The sequence below is a fragment of the Miscanthus floridulus genome, chromosome 9 (assembly GCF_019320115.1).
Source record: "Miscanthus floridulus cultivar M001 chromosome 9, ASM1932011v1, whole genome shotgun sequence".
In the NCBI taxonomy this organism is placed as follows: Eukaryota; Viridiplantae; Streptophyta; class Magnoliopsida; order Poales; family Poaceae; genus Miscanthus; species Miscanthus floridulus.
The window spans coordinates 9073514-9090416 of record NC_089588.1 but is presented as its reverse complement, the minus strand read 5'-3'; the positions used below and the strand labels follow the sequence as shown (position 1 = coordinate 9090416).

General features: G+C 45.2%; 1 long non-coding RNA gene across 1 annotated transcript; it reads left to right on the top strand.

Moving 5' to 3' along the window:
* Positions 1-2046: 2046 nt before the first annotated feature.
* LOC136481303 (uncharacterized) lies at positions 2047-5168 on the top strand. The gene is made up of 3 exons (XR_010764665.1): positions 2047-2448; positions 3251-3383; positions 4944-5168. It is a non-coding gene; the product is annotated as an uncharacterized lncRNA (long non-coding RNA).
* Positions 5169-16903: the final 11735 nt, after the last annotated feature.

The following is a 16903-nucleotide window of genomic DNA, read 5'->3' as shown; positions in this document are numbered from 1 at the left end:
AATGCTTATTTAGTATCATGAATATTTATATATTTAGTTAAATTTAAGATTGGTTTACTCATAAAAAAACAAGGTGTGCATTTATTTTGTGCCAAGGCAGTACATACTTACTTAATTTAACACTTTATAGTGTCTTCACGGTTTAATAACCTGTGAAACATGTCACACGGGAGTAGAGGAGCAACTTTGGCTCCTAAAATAGGACCTTAACTTGGGATTTAAACGTACAGTATCTTTTATTTTTTAGGGTGTCATTTATTTCCTATACTGAACTCCAACAATAACTCTTAAATCAAAGCCATGGGAAGTCACGCTGGGGAGAATGAGGCCGCACAAGAAAGGGTCAGGAGAAGCCGAGGAAAGCCGTGTGGATGAGGAGGAGGTCGCACCATGGCAAATTGGCAATCGCGCACAAGGGAGAGGGACGTGCCGGGAAGGGTGCCCGCGTGGGGGATAGGAGTGCCCGAGGGGTGCCCGCGTGGGGGATAGGAGTGCCCGAGGGGTGCCCGCGTGGGGGATAGGAGTGCCCGAGGAAGGATGTAGCCACACGTGGGGAGGAGCGAGTTGTGTTGGTTTGTTTAAAAATGGCTAGTCACTAAAAACATTTTTTAATTCATGTCATATTTGAATTTTCCATTTACCCAAAAAAAATCACATGTCAATTCATTCTTACATACCATTTACAACATAACTTTACAGTTGCTTCTTATTTTTAATGTCACTTGGCGGCAGCTATAGCAGTTGATGGTCACAATTGGATGTATCCACTCGCTTAGGGTTTCATAGCTTCAGAAACAACAGACAGCTGGACTTGGTTCATGGAACAATTAAAGAAGGATATAGATGATCCTTCACTCCTTGCTGTTTGGTCTGATGTTTGCAAGGGCTTGGAGAATGCAGTGAAGAATGTATTCCCAAATGCAGAGCAAAGAGAATGCTTTTATTAAGAAATGGAAAGGGAAAGAAGATGATCAGAGGACCTATGACTTGTAAAAAATGCGGAGAAAAAGGTCACAAATAAGCTAGTGCCAAGTGCCCACTAAATGGAACAGCAAAAAAAAGGTAAAAATTGATTTTCATTATCAAGAAACTTAAATGAAAATATCAATATTAATTTATTTGATTACTTGTAGGAAGCGTAGGCAATCTAGAAAGAATGTTACAAAAGCTGCGCCAGCAGAACCTATCACCCCACGGAGGTCGACTAGAGAAGAAATCCTACGGGATAGTTCAGGAAGAGTCACCAGAAGGTAAGGAATATTAACACATTTACTATACATTAATTTTTTCATACATATAATTGTCATATCGTATTTATGTGCAGCAAGCTTGCGATGTTATTAGGAGAAGACACATCTTCACAAACCGACACCACTAGTCCCGTGAGGATGCCTACCGCGACAACACCAAAAAAAGATGACTCCAAAGAGAAAGCTACACATTGGATGAATTATTTTAGTTGTGATGAGATGTAAACTCATGCTTTATTTCATATGACTTGGATCTCGTTTGGAACTAAATTATGGTCTTCCGAGATGAACTTATTTATGCTAGAATCATGGTTTTATGAGATGAACTCGTTTGTGCTAAATTCATGGTTTTATCTGTTACTTGTAATTGTGTATGGATCTACTTTGATAATTTATATTACATATTAAACTGTACATGGCGGCCAGTCAGCCCAGGCGCTGGCCAGCCAGCCAAGGGTGCGGCCAGCCATGCTCAGGCGCGGCCGGCCAGCCAGCCCAGACCGTGGCCAGCCAGGCAGGTCAGGCGAGCGGCCAACAACCCCATCCCACGTCAATCGAAGCCATGAGGGCAATACAGTCACATCATGGTAAAATACATGTATTTTAGTTGAGAAAAATGATTAAAAAGACCAAATGCCATGTATAACAAAGTGCCAACGTTTCAAGGGTCGTTTTAGCAAAGTCAATGTTTAGAATTCTATAATAACGAAGCCTATTATTTCGCGTCCAATAATTACAATTTACAGGAGTTGTTGTGTTGCGCCATAGGCCCACCTCCTCAATCCGCAAAGTCAAGCCTGCCCTACTCACGAACACAGCACCCTTCAACATTTCCCCCTGCAAAGCCTTCCTCCCGTCCTCCGTCCCAACCATTCCGGATTTTCTCTCTGCTCCGCCTCCGCAAGTCTCCCTGTCCTCGCTTCAATCCCCGCTCTTCCTCCCCACCGTCCTCTGCGATGAGGCCCGCCACCAGCGCCCGCGACGGCGACGCCACCGGAGCGGCGATTTCTTCTGCCCATGATCTGCAGTCCTCGTCGTCCAATCGCCGACCATCTGATCTCCATGGTTTGCGCCAGGCGCGGGACTAGCGAGGGTCAAGTGAGGAGGAGCAATCCCATCATCGCTATTCCGTCCGCCAACATCGAGGGCAACGAACCCGTTCATGCTGCTGCAACCTGGAAGTGGAAAGCAACAGCAGGTGAGATCTAAGTTGCCTGACTAATCGCAATTAGTCATACTTACCGGTCACACGCACCCGATTAGCTCGATTGGGTTTGTAGGATTCTAGTCGTCTGACCGGCAGTCGACTTATCGTGATCAGTCGTCCGATCAGGCGATCAGGGAGGGAGGACGGCGATTTGGCTGCACGTTGGGTTTAGCTGCTGCCACCTGCCAGTTGAGGATACTGGGGATGCCATTTTGTCCCATTTGTTTCCGCTAATCTATTCACAACTGCCTTACTGGCTTGCTCTTAAATTATGAGCTCATGCTTCACTACTTGCTTGCTTTACCAATTAATGACAATGAATACTATATATATCAGTATAGCACTTACAGCTTGATACAGTTATAGGTACTATATAGCACATACACCCTTGGTACATGGGCACGAAGGCAGGACTAGACTACCAACTACTATCGACTATCTGAGGCTCCCCTGGGTCCAACACAATGTCACTTGCATGTGTTCACTTCAGCTGCCCTGCATGTGTTAAGTCCCATTTTCAATAGAAGCTATGTCTGCAGCCCTGTTAAAGTTTCATTTTTGTGCTCCTTTGCATAACTGCATCTATTATGAAGCATTTGTGCAATACAGCATATAACAATATATGACACGGATATTTTGAAGTCTGTTTTTCATAGTGCCATTAAAGCTGCATTTGTGAGATTAAGATGAAGTTCTGCTCCTTAAGTTTTCATCCCTGCCATTGATCTCTGATGCTTAGTGCCATGAGTTTTCACCATAGTGTGTCATGTCTAATAAGCAACTCCTCCGTCAGGTTATGCCGCCATGGCGTGTTGTCACAACTTGGCAAGCGACAAGACTGTGAACACAGAATACAAATCTCGATAATCACCACAAGGGCAATGGTCAAATATTTTGTTCTTACTATTCTGTCTCCTTGAAACTGAGTAAGTAATTTTTTATTCCTTCTTGAAATTGAGTAGATAAATTTTACTTCTGGCAGGTTATGCCAATGAAAAAGCCATGCAAGATATGATCATTCAATTAAAGTTGTTATAATCAAGTCAAATGAGATTGGTAACCTCGTAGGTGTCTTTGATTTGGGAAAAAACATGCCATTTATTCAGCTTCACCTTCACATAACATGACCACATATTATTTTGTATTTATTTTTATTTTTGTTGATATCAAAGCCAGTTTGTAACCTTGTCAAAATTCAAAACGAGGGTTCTGAATGTATTACCACACAGATTCACGTTGGTTCCGTTTACCTTTACAAGGCTTTGAAATTACTAAAACTATGGTCAGCTGATTTATTCTTCTCAGCCTGTGTGATGTGTTCAGCAGTTTGATGCAAAAAATTATGTTGAACTAAATTTTTGGATAACGCGAGGAGATATAAGAAAGGGTTGTGGCAACATTTTCTTACCATCTACTTGTTTTTCAAACTGTGAGCTAAATTTATGATTCAGTAAATCTTCTTTATTGCACACTTGTGACTAGCTCACTCTACAAATATAGGGAAATATTGAGGAGAGCAAGAACAAAGGAATTGGACATTAACATGTCTACAGTTGTTGCTCTTCTAGCATAGACGTGCTTCTTTAAAACTACTAAAATTTGTCACTTAGTCAGGAATAACTGTTCAATTCCAATTCAAAGACGCAATGCTGCCATTGATATTGCTCACTGGATTTGAATGATTCTCAAATACAAGAATTGTCTTTGTTTTTCTTCTTATTTGCAATATACTTGCTGTAGAGTTTACTGGATCCTTGTCGTCGCTGCCTCCGTGGGAGCAAGGGGAGACCACCGATGGAAGCACACCAACTAGTTATAGCCACGGTGATTGGCACAACCTTCCTGTTTATCTACTACTTAAAACTTGCTTCATATATTAAGTTTGAGCTACCCGATTTGATTAAGCAAAATATTTCTTCACAGCCTGCTAGATAGGGACTGGAGCTATTCCAGAATACATTCCAAACCTTGACTATCAGCCTGTGAAGATGTATCACCCATTACTCACAGTTCAGCTAACAGAAATGAGAGGAGCCGCCTTTTTTGGTCACATTGTCAGAACAAGGCGAGGGTCTTTCTGTGATTGGAGTCTACTTTGCAACATGTGGATTGGTCACTGAGTAGTGAACAAATGAGATTGAGGCGGTAATGATAGTGAGCAGGAGGAGGACCTTGAGCACAATGGCGAGGCAGGCGGCATGGGGTGGAGAGACAGATCTCATTGCTATGACCATCATCAGATAGAGCCCGAGAAGTACAGTGGAGAAGAACAAGAACCCAGCTGCGGTGACTGGCCCTGCCATGTAGTAGTATCCCATGAACCCAGTGGCCAGGCCGCCACAAGTGGCAATGCCATTTGATATGTCGAATAAATGGTTCAAGTAATGATTCTCTTGATCACCATTGTCACCCTGTGTATCACCATCACCGGTGGTGAAGGAGGGCAGCACATGCTTGTTTACTGAATGCTGAAACTTTGGTTGAAGGAGGGCAACAATAAGGATCAGGAACACCACGACGAGGATGGCGAAGGCGTAGCATCCGTTGAACGGGACAGTTAGAAGGCACAAGGCCACTTGTAGAAGGAGGCATGAGATGCAGACCAAGGCATTGCCCCAATTAGGCATATTTATGTAGAGTACTCCATCGATGATGAAGAAGACCACAATGTCAAGCACAAACAATATTTTGATGGTGATTGATGTTGATGAAGAAAGATTCTTGAACGCGTAACAACATGGCGCAAGCGAACAACAGGGCCTTCAGAGTATAGTTGGGCCAACTTTTATTTCGCATGTTCGAGCTGAACAGCTGCGGTATCAATACCATTGCCATAGATGACCTGCATTTTTGTGGGAAAAAAACTAATACCATCAAGTTTAGATATATGCTGAGAGTAATCAACAACTATGTAAAATTTTATTTAATCCATACTACCTCCATCCCATAAGAAATATCATATTCTCACTTTCCAAGAAGTCAAACATTTTTTTAACTTTAACCTAAATATATATAAGAAAACATTAATATTTATGGTACATAATTAGTATTATTAGATAAATCATTGAATATATTTTTATAATAAACTTATTTGGGGATACAAATATTGCTAGTATTTTTCTATAAACCTAGTCAAAATTAAGAAAGTTGGACCAGTACGAATCCATAGTGACACCACTTTTTATTAGACGGAGGGAATAGTTTCATACTAGTCCGTCCGTCCCAAAATAAATCAACTTTTATAATCACCTTAAGTCAAATTATCTTAAGTTTGGTTGGCTTTATATTAAATGGTAATGACGATTGTGAAATTAACTAAATACATTATGAAAAATATATTTCACGATATATCTAGTGTTTGGTGTCATAAATATTGATATTTTTTTCTATAAATTTAGTTAACCTGAAACTACTTTGACTTTGAACAATACTAAAAGTTGATCTAATGGGATGGAGGGATTAGTTATTAGCACTTAATATTCGTCAACTGCTAACCACTGGGGTATGCGTATGCTTTGGGAAAAAAACAATCTTTTTAGACAAGATTCGTGACTGTATTTTTTTTGGTCTAATATAAAATCGCACAGGAGTCGCAAGGCTGTATCTGCAAGCCGTTTGGACACAAGCCCAGTGGACGTGGGGGTTGCAGGTGCAGGTGCTCTAGGCCCAAAGCGGATTTTCCATCCTACCTGAAAAAAGAGGGGCTTCAGCGATTGCCAGGCCCAGCTACATGACGACTCCTTGACTTCATCGATCTTGCTCGGCCGCTCGACCTGGGCCCAAGACAAAAAATGAACACGAAGAAAAAATCAGCCTATGTATGCTTTGGAAGCTCTTATATATACTAATAGATGCAAATTCTATAGCAAATCTGTGCTCGTAGATAGGGTATTATTAGTGGAGAAGTAATAAATAAAGAGAATTAGAAGCCAAATTAGAGATTTGGACAACAGTCAACAACACCTTCTCCGTTTGCTTTTCTCCGTCCTGTCGCTCTCGCTCCTCCTCGGCCACCATGGCCATGCAGGAGAAGTCGGCCACGTTCCACGACGCGTCCACGAACTGCGGCTTCGCGTAGACGATGAGGCGGCCCAACTGCTTGTTGAGCTCTAGCTGCACGTTCTCGAACTCGAAGACGGCCTCCTGGTGGGGGTTGATGGACGAGCTGGTAGTAGCCCGGAGGATCTCCTCCATGGTCATGGACGCCGCCAGTGCGAGGGTATCGCGCTCGATGACGCCCCTGACGTGGTCGTTGAAGATGTGGCGGGAGAGGTTGTCGTGGTAGCGGAGGGTGCCGCCGCCGTCGTCGTCGTCGGTGATAGGGGCGATGGTGGTGAAGACGACGACGGCGTGAAGGATGAAGGGCAGCTTTTCCGCGCTTATTGCCTGCACCTGAAACTCGAACCTGTGGTTGATGCGCTGCCCCGCCGGCGCAACCATCGTCGCGAGCTTCACGTCGCAGCCCTTCTCCGAGCTGAGCAGGACGACGAGGGAGTGGTGGCATATATATGCCCCGTGCCTAGTACCGGCAAGTTTCAGTTCGCACGCATCTTGCGGCCTCGCGAGGGTGACAGGTAAACAGGTTTGTTTCCCTCGCGAGGGTGACAGGTAAACAGGTCAGGTAAACAGGTTTGTTCCCCTCGCGAGGGTGACAGGTAAACAGGTCAGGTAAACAGGTTTGTTCCCCTACAGGTTTGTTTCCAGGTAAACAGGTTTGTTCCCCTACAGGTTTGTTCCCTCGCGAGGGAATTGTTCTTCGCCGGTCAACGAGATGGAGCAGAGCAAAGAATTTTAGTGATCGTCCACACGTTCCTCCCGGGCGATTTTTTTTTATTTTAACACTTTTTGAAACTAATTTTAAATCTAACACGGTCGTTTTTTTTTAAACTAACACTTTTGGCCGCGCCTATTTCCCTGGCGCGGCCAAATGCCTGTGCCGCGCCATGCATGGTGGCGCGGCACAGGGCTAACGTGGCGGTAAACGGGTCCGCTGACCGCTGACGGGGCAGGGCACTGCCGCGCCACCGATCTTGGCGCGGCAGTGCCACGCCACGGAGCATGGCGCGGCTGGGCCAAATAAAACCCCGCGGCCAGTCATGCCAGCCCGAGCAGCAAGCAAGCCTGGCCGCCGCGCCCGCCGCCATCCCGGAACGCGTCGCGCCGATAGTGCGAGTTATTCTAAGTATTGCTTGACGTAAATTCAATAGTGAATTTGTTTATATATTTTGTTTAATTTTTTTCACGGCCGAATAGAGAATTTGATAAGCCAATGATATTTTTGGCCCCATATTGTAGGATCAGCGGCGACGCGACTATGGACCCCGGCTTTCTCGACCCCTCGCGCAAGGCGCCGGCCACCGACGTCGAGATACCCTGGGACTGCCGGTTTCCAAACTAGTTGCTACTTAATCTCGCAAGCAGTGATGACTCGACGCATTGAAACGGATATGAAGCAAATAACATAAGTTGACAAGCTGCCACATAACATTTTAATTGGTTTGACATAAGTTCGACATAACATAACCAACTAAGCCTGCAACTTTCGGACGCCAATAATAGGTCGACCTAACAAACTAAGACCCAGGAGTGTAAGGATCCCCCGGACGCCTTTGTCTCTTCGAATTTGTTGGCAACACATTGGGAGTGTAGCCAACGTCGGTGTGGTCGTGTTGTCGGTGCGTACGGCTCGTACCCTGCAAGTATGTGATATGCACGATTACTTAGAATTCTTTATGATCGTTAGTTCATGTAGCCTACGTATTTAAAGAAACTCCATTTGTTAGTACCTGTGAGGCTCCTTTGGTACCAAGCGGGGCACCACCTAGCTGAGACATGCCGATCTCGTCCTGCGGCCAATCTTCCCACTGGTCGTCATCGTCATCGTCGTCCTTGTCGTCTTCGGTTGTAGGGTCCTTGCCAGTGCTATGATGTGGTGGTGTACGCACCGCGGAAGTGCCATCTGTCACCGGCTGAGAAGAGCCGACTGGTGTCCTCAAAGAGGCTGAAGATGTGCCACCCGACCGCGCCGGGAGTGGCGGTTCCTCATAAGGAGTGTCCATACAGCTCAACTTTTGAGCTAACTTCCTACAACTTTTCTTCATCTTCTGCATAAATAGACGTTAAAGTTAGTGCATTTCCCAAACGCATCTACACTAAAGAAACAATTTCGGAACGGACTAGTTTATGTTTACCTCCACAAAAGCCTCTAGAACGTCTGGCCCCTGCCCTCTAGACTCGTAAAGCCGGTACGCTGCTTCGTTGGACAACCTCGACAATTGTGTCGCCTAGGTACAGAAACGTGGTTGAACAGTTTTAGTATACATACTTAATACCAAATGGATAACAAATTGTACCATTCAAGTATCTTACCACGTATCTTTGTAGCGGGGCTCTCCGTAGCTGTGTGTCCTATCTAGTGACAACGTCGTACACATCTTCGATCACATCTTCCTCCGAGTCCTCGTCAATCGCTTCCTCAGTGTACGGGGGCTTGATATGTGTCCTCATAGACCTGTGAAGCCAGTGCAGGTACTCGTCGAAGGTGTGCTGGTCGTGTGGAGGACCCGCATGGACCGGCTGCCGTTCCCTGGTCTCGCACAAGTGGATGTGCGCGTTGTGTGTCACGCGCCAATCCTTGGTCTTATACCTCTTCCTGCGGTCATACCTGCAACAAAACGATGTTAGTTGTAGCACACACACCTCTAAATTGTAGCTCTGTTATTAATCGATAATTCACTCGTGCAATCCTTAGTTGGTGGAGTAAAACAGTGGTGGGCAGCCTCTCATTCTTCCAAACTGTCTGCAGACCCTGACGGGCATGTGAATCTCGACCACGTGAAAGAAAATAAGACAGACGTTGCAGTGATACTCGTCTGACTCATCCCTAGTGATAGGACTGAGATAGTACTAGAGCTCCAGAGCATCCCAAGGACACCAATGCACCTGAACATTTCGTAATTGAGTTAGGCTGTGATATAGTGTACATCGAACAAGACACAGGTATGATAGTAAAGAGAGCGTAACCTGGTGCTGTGTCAGGACGTCGAGACTGTCCGTGTACTTCCTATACTTGCGCCTCATATTCCCTCTAACTAACTCTGATTCTGTCTAGATAAACAGAGCTATAGAGAGTGTATCCTGTCCGTTCCAGTGCTGCATTGAACACGATAATGAATTAGCCATTAATAAACTCATCATATATAACCATATCGAAGAATATAATGAACCGAAGTACTTACCGGTAAACCAGTATTAAGGGGCCTCCCAACGAGCCATCGTTCCCAACACCAAACCTGGAGTAGGTACGAGCAACCCCCAAGGTTCGCGTACACCTGAGGTGCGACGGTAGGCAACGCATAGCTGTCGATACGTCCATGCCAGGACTACACTGCCCCAGCTGTACGCCGCTATGTTCTTCCACGGCTAGCATAATATGTCAAGGAAGATCCAACTGATGGTATTGCCCAAGGTGTCTAGGAAGAGGAAAGCACCAAGAAAGTGCCAGAGCCAAACTCGAGCGAACCTGTCGATCTGAGCCTCCTCAGCCTGTGGGTCCAAGTAATCAAAGGAGGCAAGGCCACCTCTGCGTCGTTGTCACTCAAGATATGTGCTCGGTGCTGGTTGTCGTACTCCACCTCAAGAATGGGGTACAACGGGTGCTGCGTGGGTGGGACCATCCTATTACAAATTGATAAACAAAGCGTTAGAGTATTCAAATTAACAAAATTCAAATTAACATTATGTAGCATTATAAAATTTGAACTACTTGTTATGCAATACGAACACAATAGGAAAGCACATGTATATATTCAAAGTAACATTAACAGACATATCACGCACTTGTAACATAAACAACTTCACTAAGAATATAAGCATTTGACGAAACATCATGAAGTCATCAAAATCGACGTATCGCGCACTAGTAAGTACCGACATTTGTAAACTAGTAGGTATACCCAAAATCCCTAACTAAATAACTAACTATAAACTAAATAATAAATACCTAATCAATCCCAAAACCCAAATTCCTAACTATACTAGAACATACAACCTCGAACCTAAAAACTACCTACGTAAATCATAAACAAATTCACTAGCCTAACTATCTTAAATCAGTAAGTATCCTAAATTTGACAAACTATCATAAATCAATAACAATCATAAAACCCTAACTATTCTAAATTACTAACTATCATAAATCACTAATGATCCTCAATCACTAATTATCCTAAAATAATAATAATCAAAATAACATGAAATCGAGAGGGAGGTACCTTAGGAGCTGACGGCCTTGACGCGCCGACGTTCGTGGCGCGGCCGTTGCGCGGCGGGACTGGCCGGGCGCGGCGTGGGCGGCCGAGCGCGGCCGGCGCGGGCGCTGCGCGGTAGGAGTGGCTGGGCGCGGCGTGGGCAGGCGGGCGTGGCGTAGGCGGCCGTGGGAGCTACGCGGCGGCAGGGCAGAGGCGGCTGGCGGTGGGTGGGTGGGCTGGGCTGCGGGTGGGCGGGCGGCCTCGCTGCGGGGTTTTATTTGGCCTAGCCGCGCCATGCTTCGATCGGTGGCGCGGCAGTGCCCTGCCCCGTCAGCGGTCAGCGGACTCGTTTACCGCCACATCAGCCCTGTGCCGCGCCACCATGCATGCGCGCGGTACAGGCATTTGGCCGCGCCAGAGCAATAGGCGCGGCTAAAAGTGTTAGTTTAAAAAAACCCGGCCGTGTTAGATTTAAAATTAGTTTCCAAAAAATATTAAAATTAAAAAAAATTCTCCCGGGCCTGCTGGGCACCGCCTACCCTCCTCCCCCACTCCTTTTCCCTGCTGTTGATGTCATCTAACTTCTAAACGGTGTGTCCATTTTTAATTCCGTTTACACCGGTGTGTTCTATATGACGAGGCGAACAAAACTAGACCCCACTTACACATCCTTCAAAAAAAATTTTGCTAGTAGCAATATATGTGTATAAACTTATAATTTACAATTTATACACACAAGTTGTATTAAATAACTTATATACATAAGTTATATAGAATAACTTTTGTATATAAGTTGTGTTTCTAAGTTTTGGTATAAGGTATAAGTTAGTTCGTTTCTTTGTGTGTTAATAATTTTTGTGTTGGTAAGTTTTAGCATAAGTTATAAGTTAATTCGTTCCTTTATGTTTAATATTTTTTTGTAAATAAGTTGTGTTTCGTAACTCTTGAGTTTCCAAGTTTTTCACATAAGTTATATGTTACAAGTTATATGCTATAAATTATATGTTATAAGTTATTACACATAATTTGCTACTAATTTGTTTTTCAAAACATATGCAAGTGAGATCTAGTTTTGTTCGTCTCGTCGCATAAAATACACTGGTACAAACGGAATTAAAAATAGATACGCCGTTAAGAAGTTATAGCAATTTGAAATAAATGTTTTGCTTTTTTCTTACTGTTTCAGCGTGACGTCACATCAGTTGAAAATGAGTGGGCATGCAGCGGTTCGCTTGATTTACCAGCGCGTGCAGCCGAGCAAGAGCAAATGAGCACACGCGGCACTATCCAATCAGAGGAAGCGGTGGAAATTTTTTTTCTAAAAAGAGAAGGTTTGGTCTGTCTAAATATTGTTCGCCGGTTTTAAATCCAATGAGGCGTGCAGACAAAGAAGCAGTGGAATGTCACAAGAGGGCTATATCGACCTTGTCATGAACGACGGACTCAGATTCCACTCGATCATACCCGTTAGCGAGCTCACCGAGTGCGTCCCTCGAGCCCGAGCCATCGAGGTAAGCGACAAAGCTCAGCCCCTTCGGTTGTGAGAAACCGAGGACGGGGTAATGCACAAAACTCAAAACCGATCCCTACCAAGCCCAACAGGGCTCAGGGGCTGCGGGGCACCTAAAACTAACTGCCTCGGCTGCGCGGGCTGCACCGACGCTAGGATCCGCGAGCTCCGGCTCGCCCGATCCCTAAAAACTAACTGCCTCGGCTGCGCGGGCTGCACCGACGTCAAGATCTGCGAGCTCCGCCTCGCCCAATCCCTAAACTAACTGCCTCGGCTGTGCGGGCTGCACCGACGCCAGGATCCGCAAGCTCCGCCTCGCCCGGTCCCTAAACTAACTGCCTCGGCTGCGCGGGCTGCACCGACGCCAGGATCCGCGAGCTCCGCCTCGCCCGGTCTCTAAAACTAACTGTCTCGGCTGCGCAGGCTGCACCGACGCCAGGATCCGTGAGCTCTGGCTCGCCCGATCCCTAAAACTAACTGCCTTGGCTGTGCGGGCTGCACCGATGCCAGGATCCACGAGCTCCGGCTCGCCCGATCCCTAAAAACTAACTGCCTCGGCTGCACGGGCTGCACCGACGCCAGGATCCACGAGCTTCACCTCGTCTGATCCCTAAACTAACTGCCTCGGCTGCATGGGCTGCACCGACGCCAGGATCCGCGAGCTCCGCCTTGCCCAATCCCTAAAACTAACTGCCTCGGCTGCGCGGGCTGCATTGACGCCAGGACGACTCTGACTCTACTAAAATGCACGCACACACATGCCCGCTGACAAAACGCCCCAGGCGATCCTGCCCGAATCGCCCGGGGGCTCGGGGGCTACACCCGCAGGTGCGCTCGCACGCACCCACCGTTAAGACAAAAATCCCCCAAACGATTCTACCCGAATCGCTTGGGGGCTCGGGGGCTCCTGTCGGGTTCATGAACCCGAGGTTCCTCATGGACAGGCTTCCCAGCAAGGCCTCGGCCCAGCAAGACAACATTGAGAATCAAAGCGCAACTCTTGGGTCGGCCCAAGTATCTAAAACGACAGGCCAGAAGGGTGATCCAATCTCCGACCGGAAGGCCTGGCCAAGGGGGAACGGCGCCTACTTCCGACTCCAGCCCGCCTCTCCGACCGGAGCGCTCGCTTTGGTCTCCAGCCCACCTTCGGACGGGCTCTCCGACCGGAAGGCCTGGCCAAAACACCACTTCTGACTCCGACCCACTTCTCCGACCGGGAATGCGTCGAACCCCTACTTATAGCTCCTCTCCAACTAGCGCAATCAGAGCCGACTAGGACCGACTGACCGGGGACGCCCGCTCGGTAAGGACCAGGAAACGGACAGAGAAAGGCATGGCACTCAAGTCAAACCACAATACCGAGGACCGTACCCTATACACCTGCAGGATAGTACCCTGCGACCTCCCTGGCATGACAGAACCGAAGCAGTGTTGTAGACGCTGACGTTTTCCCCTACAGTGTTGTGGGCGCCATCAATACCAGACAAATACGGTAAGGCTCCCCCCACGTGCCTCTGAGGCATCAACAGTGTTGTGGGCGCCGGCATTTACCGTACCAGGCGAACATGGTAAAACCCCTTGCATACCTCTGGGTATCAACAGTGTGGCAGGCATCGACGTCTGCCATACCTGAAGAAGACAACACAACCTCCCACATGCATCTGACATTAAACAGTATTGTGGGCGCCTATCATCATCTTGTACCCACCGGCGTGGGCAACAAGACTTAGTAAGCATATGCACTCTCTCCCTCTCACTTGTAAGGCCATCCCTTTCATCTATAAAAGGGGATGCACTCTCTCCAACACAACTCAGTTTATAGGGATCGATCAGTTCATTAAGACACAACAACAGAACCACCCGGTTCAAACCACAAGCACACGCTTGAACACTTAACACATAACGGAGCTCCGGTCACTCTCGGCCCCTCAGACCAGACTCTGACCGGACCTCTTGTACCCCCTCATCTTTCTCCTTCTCGTTTGTAACCCCACTGCAAACTTCGAGCACCTGGGCTCAGGAATAAAGTCACCGACTGACTTAAACTGGACGTAGGGCACGTTGCTTGAACCAGTATATACCCTGTGTCATCGAGTGCTAGGCCACCTCCGATCACAACGTATGACAAAACTACAAATATTTACGTGTTGATCACTTTCTGCACCGACATATTCTTTGATGGGAATAACTCGGCGGGTGTTTAGATCGGAATGTTGGAAGATCTTACATCGGTCAATTTTGCTGTTTAGATCCGTTAGCTCTAATTGTTAGTTGCTAAAATTATTTGATATGGATTGAAACATGCATTGGCTAATATGATAGCTAAGTATTAGCTGGACACTTAGCTAATAAGGACCTGTATAGAATGGTGACATCAGTTGTCTAAAAGAGGTGCAATATATGATTTTATCTGAGGTAGAAGAGGGAGAGAAAGAAGAGAGAGAAAGATAAAAGAAAAGAAAGAAGAGAGAGAGATGCGGTATCATAATTAACAGATGGCCCAACCTGGGACGCTTATATGCGACATTTTGGACACCGTAGAGAGATATCACATCTTCTCCCTCCGTTCTAAATTATAAAACTTTTTTGACTTTTCTAGATATATAGCTTTTGCTATGTACTTAATTAGATATACAATATGTCGTGATATATAGTAAAAGTAATATATCTAGAAAAACCAAAACATCTTATAATTCGAAACAAATGAGTATTATGCATGTATGGTCACACGCTATTGAACAATTAGCTAGATAGTATTATTGCTCTAAGACAATTCATATAGTGGCTTGTCTATTGTAATTTCTGTGTTTGACAATTGGAGGGGGTAGACGTAAGGATGCACTCGTCATGTGCCAACGTAAGTAAGTAATTTAAGAGCAAAGGAGCTACGGAACGTTGACGACGATGACCAGACTCATCATCAGGACTAGCTAGCTCCTGCAGAGGATCGAGTGACGAATCCTGCTAGATTTGCCCGTCACCTTTTCTTCCTCCTTTACAATTTGTTGCCGCGCTCTCGCTGGCTTTGTCTCTGCTTTCCAGCTTCAAGCTATTTGTCTGCTGTTTCCGCACGCGGTCTGCCTAGCATAAGTAAGTTATATGTTATATGCTATAAGTTATAAGTTATATGTTATAAATTATTACATATAATTTGTTATTAAAAAAATTCTTCAAAACATATATAAGTGGGATCTAGTTTTATTCGTCTCGTCGCGTAGAACACACTGGTACGTACGGAATTAAAAATAGATACACCATTTAGAAGTTATAACAATTTTAAATAAATGTTTTGCTTTTTTGGCTACGTCAGCGTGACGTCACATCAGTTGAAAATGAGTGGGCATGCAGCAGTTCAGAGGTGTTTGGATCTAGTGACTAAAATTTAGAAGGTGTGATATGAGGTGTCATATAGGGTGTTCAGATACTAATAAAAAAATAAATTACAGAATCCGTCAGTAATCCACCAAACGAATTTATTAAGCCTACTTAATTATTCATTAGCACATGTTTAGTGTAGCACCACATTATTAAATCATGGACTAATTAGGCTTAAAAGATTCGTCTTATAAATTAGTCGTAAACTGTGTAATTAGTTTTGTATTTAATCTATATTAAATACTTCATGTATGTATCCAAACATCCGATAGAACAACGACTAAAGTTTAGAAGGAGAAACCAAACACCACTTTACCAGCGCATGCAGCCTGAGCAAATGAGCACACGCGGCATTATCCTATCAGAGGAAGCGGTGGAAATTATTTTTCTAAAAAGAGAAGGTTTGGTCTGTCTAAGGGCCTCTTTGGCATGGTTTATGTCGACTTCGGCTTCATCTATTTTGCGTAAATCGAAGCACTGTAGCGTGAAGCCGTTTTATAAGCCGGGGTTAAAATGAACTAGAAGCCGGAAAAAGCCAGTTTTTCTGGCTTCACCGGCTTTGGCTTCACTGGTGAAGCCGTTTTGGATAAGCCGTGTCAAAGGAGGCTTAAATATTGTTAGGTGGTTTTAAATCCAATGAGCGTTCGCGAATTAGCGGCTCTGGTCATTGACACCAGAATACATGCAAATTCTATACTGTATCAAATTTGGGCTCGTAGATAGGGTATTCGTGGAGAACTAATAAAGAGAATAACATGGCAAATTAGAGATTTGGAATGAGTACTACTAGTAGTACCTTCATCTCGTCGTCAATAATATCAGTCCACCTGGACCACCCACGCCTGCCCCTCCCTCTCTTTCTGGAAATTCAGTGTATATTTATATATTTATATTTATATAGTCTCTACGCCTAAACCGCGCAACCGCCGGAGTTTGAGTAATGGCTATGGCTTCGAATACGGCCATCGGCACAGCATTTCGCTAATTAAACAAATACGGTCAAAGCTGAGCCGCTATGTCCAATTTCAACGATTTAGATATGTTTTGAACTGGTTCCAAAGCGTTGGATCTTGCGGCAAGTTCAATGTTTTGAGGTTAGTAGTTGGATTCGGCATAAGCAAAAGTCATTGGTGAAAAAGCCGATGAAAAAATCTAGATAGAATATTATGTGTTTTTTATTTCAGATTTTTTTATATGTAATTTGGGGATGTACTGTGCCAAAATTTAATATAAGTCTCGTTCCCTTCGGAAAAAAAAAGTAGACTCAGCTCTAAGAAAATAGAGAAAGTAAGAGGAAACTATACAAAATTGT